This window comes from Oryx dammah, unplaced genomic scaffold, assembly GCF_014754425.2.
Source record: "Oryx dammah isolate SB20612 unplaced genomic scaffold, SCBI_Odam_1.1 HiC_scaffold_18, whole genome shotgun sequence".
In the NCBI taxonomy this organism is placed as follows: domain Eukaryota; kingdom Metazoa; phylum Chordata; class Mammalia; order Artiodactyla; family Bovidae; genus Oryx; species Oryx dammah.
In genome coordinates this window covers 57,072,620-57,080,220 of record NW_024070202.1, presented here as the reverse complement: position 1 = coordinate 57,080,220, position 7,601 = coordinate 57,072,620, and the positions used below count along the sequence as shown (strand labels likewise).

The window sequence follows — 7,601 nt, the reverse complement described above, 5'->3', positions numbered from 1 at the left end:
TAAGATCCCGAGTAAAACTTAACTCACAACTCTTACGTTGTACATTTTCCTATAGTTGACATTACGCAGGGTACCTCCCAAATATTGCAACTTAGCATATTAGTTATTTTTAGTTGTTGAAATTTGAAAAAAAGCCATGTAAAGGAAGGACTTTTTTACTTCCCCTGAAGCAGGTCATAAAACATTCAATGAGAAGTGCCCTCCCTATACCTGGAGGAAAGGAATATCCTAATCTCTAAAGATAAAGGGCCACAAGGAAGAATCTAAGTGTACAGTCCCTATCCCATGCCCATGGTCCCTCTGACTATACAGCTCATTCATACTCTTTATCCCACTGCGTCTTTCCAGAACTTTCCACTCTTCATCAAATCTAGCATAAAAACACTCAGGTTTAACCATTCTTTGAGTTTCCTTATGAAGCCTCTTGTGTCACATAAAACTTACATTTAATAGATTGTCATGTTTTTCTCTTGCTAATCTTCCTTTTGTTATAGGGATCCCAACAGAGAACTTAGAAAGGTAAAGGAAAAAGATATTCTTCCTCCCCTCCACTGGAATAAAGTTTATGCAAATTTCCTGTTTTTTTAATATGATTCATATAGAGGAGAATTCAATGATGAAGAGTCAGCTATTTTAAAAATTGATCCCTCTGTTGGGATGCTAAAAGGATCTGGAAAATAAAAACTAATAGAATCTTTACAATATTAAAAGTTTTTAAATCAAAATGCAAGCTAGTCTTATTTACCGTAAAGCCTGTCTCATTGCTTTGTTCTGCCATCCTTCTATACATTTGCCTGGAGAGGACAGCAAACAAAGGAGGAATATGTAAACATTTTAATCATTTCTAACTTGCCATCTGTGACAATTCATGGTACTGAAATCAGAAAGGATGGGATCACTTTTCCATTTCTTTAAGGTCACCAAGGACAGACAAGCTCAGGACATACTGTATTTGTCAGAAGCAGAAGAGATGGCTAGGGAGATGGCAATGACAAATCTGTTCTAGGCTTAGCTCATTTTACTGAAGAATGTGTGTCCCCTTCTGACATTTATCAAAAGAAATTCAATTTTATAAAAAGAAGGATGTCAAATAATAGTACATAGCTAACACTCATTCTGCGGCTGTCAGAAGGCCAGATGGGGGCAAAAAGGAAAAGGGTAGATGGAAGAAAAAGTCATGCTGGCAAGAAACAGAAAACCAAACAGGGTGAAAGGTCAGTCCTAATATGCTTACAGGCTTGAATACATTTCTAATTAAGTCACATAGTTTTGAGATCCCTATTAGTGCCTACTTCACACTTTGGAATACTGATTTTCATTTTCTACAAATACAAGGAATGGCACTAAGTAAAGGTTTTGTGTCTGTGTGTCAATTTTTGTTTTTTGTTGTTCTTGTTTTATGTTTTTTCTTCTACATCAGGGAAGAAAGCTAATGAAACCTGGTAAAATCCCACAGCACCAGGTACAATGAAATGTACCCCGTGGGCAAGCAATCTATATTTCTTACAGTGATGATGATGATTTTTCTCTGGCAGGAAAGGATATTCTGGGTCAAAGAATAAAACCAAAAGTTGAGACAGAGGTAGTAGAAAAAAAGAAGTCAGATTCAGATCAAAGGAGGGGATTCTATTAGGAGACTAATGATGAAGCTGACAAAATACTGTAACAAGTGAGTGTTTTTACCATACTGCATAAAAATATTGGATTAAGCTACAAATTAAATCTCTTTCTCAGTAAGGGGTTTCTGCAGGACAGAAGCAATTAGGCTGCTGTCTAGTGAAGACGGGAAACTTGATTAACAGATCCAAAAAGACAGCATAGGGAAGATGGGTTTAACACCAGGAGGTGAAACACCAACTGTTATGCAAATTGACTTTTCTCAAAATGTTGGATAATTTCAATCAAGGACTGAAATACACTTTTTTTTTTTTTAATGTCACTGTTCTCTGGCCTTAAACTCCTCAATGCAATTTCTTATTAAATAATTGCTACTGATGCATGTCACAGTCCAGTTCCTGAGGTGGGTACTGAGACACTGCAGAACATTTCACCATAAAACTGATTTTTGCTTCTTTTCCAAATTTTCAAACATTCAAGGTGTTCTAGCTAAGGATGGCTGAGCAAGCAGCTTCTGGGACACTAGCTGTGAAGTGTTTGTGTCTAACCTTTTTGAGTCCCGTACTCTCTGTAAGGTACCTATTTGGTACAGTCCAAGCCAAGTTGTTCTTGTTTAGAATAAGGACTCTAAGGAGTGGCTACCATTTGTTAATTGTGTGTATTTCTCCCACAAATAAGACATTGTGCTAAAGCCAGAGACAGGACACCAGAAATCCAGGAAACACTGTAACTATTTATTCTTCATTCTCAAATTTGTACTTACCGTCCTGGAGATATTCAAAGTCCTAAAAGTATGCAGAATATTTAAAAATGTATCTGTAATCAAGTATCTTTCCTTGAACAAAAATAAATCAGACTCCGCAGCACATAAACCAGATCTTTGTATTTCTTCTTGGAAGATGTTGAGAAGAATTAAAATCAGATAGATGATCTTCTACATGGAATTAATATAGTCATCTTCATACATATTATCACCAGCAAAGTTTTCAACGTTTAAATTTTTTCATGAGACTGGCCACACACATTTGCATAAATCCTTTGATCCAGGGAATATGATCAAATCAATTAAATAAGTTAACATACAAACTTTTAACTCTTCACATCAAGGGTTGTCGAACTTTTTCTCTGAAGTACCAGATAGTAAACGTGTTCACCTTTGCATTCCAGATAGCCTCTCACAAGTACTCAGCTTTGTTCTGTCGGGACACAAAAGCAGCCAGAGGACTCTACAGAAGCAAACGGGCTTGGCTGTGTTCCAATACAGTGTTATTTACAATAACAGGCAATGAACTTTGGCCTGCAAGCCACAGTTTGCTGACTCATGCTTTATATCATTTTATCCCCTTCATTTCTTTTCATTTATCCTCTATCACGATGTCACAGCCTCGTACTGAAAACGCACCAAAGCTGTGGCTACAGACCAAACATTGTAAACAAAGATTGCAGGGGAAGCGGAATGTGAAAATTTGTTTAAAAAATATGTACTAAATTAGTAATAGAATATACACTGAGAAACAGTAGAGTTAACAGTCCTTTCCCCACCCTGCTGCTCAAGAGATCTTCTAAACTGCAAATTTGATCTTGGAACTCTCTAGCTTGAAATGTTTTACCTGCAGCAGACAGCTGGTTCTTTAGCTTGTCACAATTGGCTCATCCCATGGCTGACCCTATCTTCCTCCCAACCTCATCTCTTGCTCCGTCTTCTTCTCACATTCTATGCTCCAGCTACACGGAGGGAATCATAATTTCCAAGTGCTATGTGCATTCTGGCCTTCCAACGCATGCACTTGTTATTCGCTGTGCTTGAAACCTATTAACAACACTAACCTTGCTAACTCCTTGAGGACTGAACTCAGCTGTCTCAGGTGACTTTACTCCCAGTCTGTGCTATCAGGAGGTAACTATTTCCTTGTCTAATGACCCTGATAAATATTAAATTCTTGAAAGTTGAAACTGCATTTTTTAAAAGCATGATGCCTAGCAATGGAGAACAATCCATAAGTAATTATTCAATCAATCAATCAGTCAATTAAATGAGCTTTGTGGGTCCCTGCACTTCATCCTATAAATACAATAGTTCCTAACACTGAGCAATCTCTTTTCTTTAGCATACCATCTATAAATGATACACAAACAACTAATAGAGAAATGAAAAAAATTAGTTAAAGCAGTAATTTATATCCTATAAGCGGGGGGAAGTGTTAATAAAGTCAGTTTGCATGCTTGCTTCAGCAGCACATACGCTAAAATCGGAATGATACAGACATTAGCATGGTCCCTGTGAAAGGATAACCTACATGGGAAAAGAATCGGAATAAGAACATATATATATGCATGAAGTATGAAGTGTTAGTTGTTCAGTCATGTCCAACTCTTTGCTGCTTCATGGACTGTAGCCTGCCAGGCTGCTCTATCCATGAAATTTTCCAGGCAAGACTACTGGTGTGGGTAGCCATTCCCTTGTCCAGGGGATCTTCCTGACCCAGGGATCAAAACTGGGTCTCCTGCATTGCAAGCAGATTCTTTACCATCTGAGCCACCAGAGAAGCCCCAGATATATGTATGCTGCTGCTGCTGCTGCTGCTAATTCACTGCAGTCGTGTCCGACTCTGTGCAACCCCATAGACGGCAGCCCACCAGGCTCCTCCGTCCCTGGGATTCTCCAGGCAAGAACACTGGAGTGGATTGCCATTTCCTTCTCCAATGCATGAAAGTGAAAAGTGAAAGTGAAGTCGCTCAGTCGTGTCTGACTCTTAGTGACCCCATGGACTCCAGCCCACCAGGCTCCTCCGGCCATGGGATTTTCCAGGCAAGAGTACCAGAGTGGGTTGCCATTGCCTTCTCCAAGATATGTACAACTATATCACTTTGTTGTACACCTGAAACTAATACAACATTGTAAATCAACTATACCTCAATATAAAGTAAATTTTTAAATTTATTTAAAAATTGCATTTTACCACATAAGTAGGAATCTTTTCTCAACTGCTAATCATACGAGAGCCAGGTTTTATAAGAAGAGCAATTAAACATTTATCGGATCTACAGGAGACATGAACAGATGCTATATAAAGACATCCAGAAGAACAGATTACAGAAAAAATAAATTTGTGTTTCAGTGGGAAACTATGCATTAGACTTTAGCCTTTCATAATCTTTGCACTATTTTACAACTTTTATAATTGATGCACATGCACATTCTGTCTGGTCTGGAAGAGTTTCAGTTGACTTCCCTCCATTCTTTTTTGTGCTGTGCTGTGCTAAGTTGCTGCTGCTGCTGCTGCTGCTACTGCTAAGTTGCTTCAGTCATGTCCAGTTCTTTATAACCCCTATGGTCAGTAGCCCGCCAGGCTGCTCTGTCCATGGGATTCTCTAGGCAAGAATACTGGAATGGGTTGCCATGCCCTCCTTTCATTCCTTTTTACTTCATAGAAATTAATGCCTTTTGACTTTTCCTTTAAGCCAGTTACACCAACTACCTGATTCCCTCGTTGAATGAGTAAAATAAAATCTTCAGCACATGCTTACTTTAAAATCCATATGAGAGTCATGACTTTACCTTTTCCCAAAAAATTATCTTTTAACAGTGTTGGGGGTTACACTGAGATGCTCATTGGATTCAGGCATCAGAGCCAGAAAAACTTCATAAGGAGAGAAGTGCACTCCATGGGCAACTTACACCCAGGGTAGTCTTCTCTTGGCTTCCAAAGGTAAACCCAAAATGGCAATAAAACTTTGCTTCCTCTCTGCTTTTTTAATTTTAAGTTGCCTCTCTACCAGCTTTATGTTTTCAGTTTGGATTTTCGGGGGTCAATACGTTCTTTCCCAGTAGTTGTTAGAAATTTGAGTTTATGACCTGATCATTGATGATCTCTGTAAATGAAGTAATAGTTAATAGAGAACCCAGCTGACCAAGAGAAAGCAGAGAATCTGGCATGTGAGTCTTTTTTGTTTGCCTGTTTTGAGACCTAATCAATTAAGAATTTTGTGTCCATTTGTGAATTTTATATTTCTGTGTTTACTCTTGACCCATGACTAAAATTTTAGAATAGATGCTCTAAGCTTTCTCCCTTTCTCTTTGTATATCTGTATGTTGCTATAATTTAAAAAGGCTTTTACCTCTTATGTGAGGAGCCTGATGGGCTATGGTCCACAGGGTTGCAAAGAGTCAGACACCACTGAAAAGATTTAGCATGCAAAATTCTCAGAAAATAGGGAAATTGAAGTTCTCTTACTTTCAGTGTGGCAGATTTAAAAAGTATTCAGCTCAGAAATGTTTTAAGAGTTCACTTTCAAATAATTTAGTTAATGAGACAAGTTTAATATTACTGGTTTTATTTTTTGAAAGTTATGTCATCTATGATTTGTCAATATTAAGTAAAATACATAAGTATAGATGTTTACTTTACTTGAATATGTACTACCAAATAGGAAAAGGAGTACATCAAGGCTGTATATTGTCACCCTGCTTATTTAACTTCTATGCAGAGTACATCATGAGAAACGCTGGGCTGGAAGAAGCACAAGCTGGAATCAAGATTGCTGGGAGAAATATCAATAACCTCAGATATGCAGATGACACCACCCTTATTGCAGAAGGTGAAGAGGAACTAAAGAGCCTCTTAATGAAAGTGAAAGTGGAGAGGGAAAAAGTTGGCTTAAAGCTCAACATTCAGAAAACGAAGATCATGGCATCTGGTCCCATCACTTCATGGGAGATAGATGGGGAAACAGTGTCAGACTTTATTTTTTGGGGCTCCAAAATCACTGCAGATAGTGATTGCAGCCATGAAATTAAAAGACACTTACTCCTTGGAAGAAAAGTTATAACCAACCTAGATAGCATATTCAAAAGCAGAGACATTACTTTGCCGACTAAGGTCCGTCTAGTCAAGGCTATGGTTTTTCCAGTGGTCACGTACGGATGTGAGAGTTGGACTATGAAGAAAGCTGAGCGCCGAAGAATTGATGCTTTTGAACTGTGGTGCTGGAGAAGACTCTTGAGAGTCCCTTGGACTGCAAGGAGATCCAACCAGTCCATTCTGAAGGAGATCAACCCTGGGATTTCTTTGGAAGGAATGATGCTAAAGCTGAAGCTCCAGTACTTTGGCCACCTCATGCGAAGAGTTGACTCATTGGAAAAGACTCTGATGCTGGGAGGGATTGACGGCAGGAGGAGAAGGGGACGACAGGATGAGATGGCTGGATGGCATCACTGACTTGATGGACGTGAGTCTGAGTGAACTCCGGGAGTTGGTGATGGACAGGGAGGCCTGGCGTGCTGTGATTCATGGGGTCGCAAAGAGTCGGACACAACTGAGTGACTGAACTGAACTGAACTGAATCTTAAATAGGTTCACTGATTAAATAAACTTACATTACTTCTACTTAATGTTTAAGATTATGAAAGACATAAATTTGTGTTTACCAAGATTAAATTATTATTCCAATAAATTTATGTAAATGATAATTATGTTTTGTCATATGTCAGCTTAGAGATAATATCTAAGAACTGTAGGTAACTTAAAACCTTGGACCGACAGTAACTTGAGTTAATTAATGGACTTTCATTAGATAATTACTATAGCAGTATCTTAAGACAGTAAGATAAAATACTGAAATACTAATTATTAATCATAATTTCAAGTTAATATCCACTTCCTTCTTATTTTTATGAATCTGTCTCTTGAGTCGGTAATGAATGTGCTCATTTCTGCCACTTGAGAAGCAAATATAAATGATGTGTGTGGTTCTAGAAAGCTGCGTTAGGTATGTTCATGGCCTCTGCAAATGTACTACAGAATGCTGGTGTGTGACAGACAATTATTCACTTCCCAATTTTTTCCTGTGGAATAAAAGTTAGCTGCTTTGGGTAAAAGCAATAACTGCTATATGGTTTACACTATACTTAGGAGTCATAGCTTCAAAGAAATGTAGCTATGTACATACTATCATTTGGAGAGAAAAAGATTAATTCTTTCCCA

The 7,601-nt window shown here is 38.2% G+C and overlaps 1 pseudogene; it reads left to right on the top strand.

Moving 5' to 3' along the window:
• The first annotated feature begins 3,840 nt into the window (after window positions 1-3,840).
• Window positions 3,841-3,941, top strand: LOC120878331 (annotated as a pseudogene).
• Window positions 3,942-7,601: the final 3,660 nt, after the last annotated feature.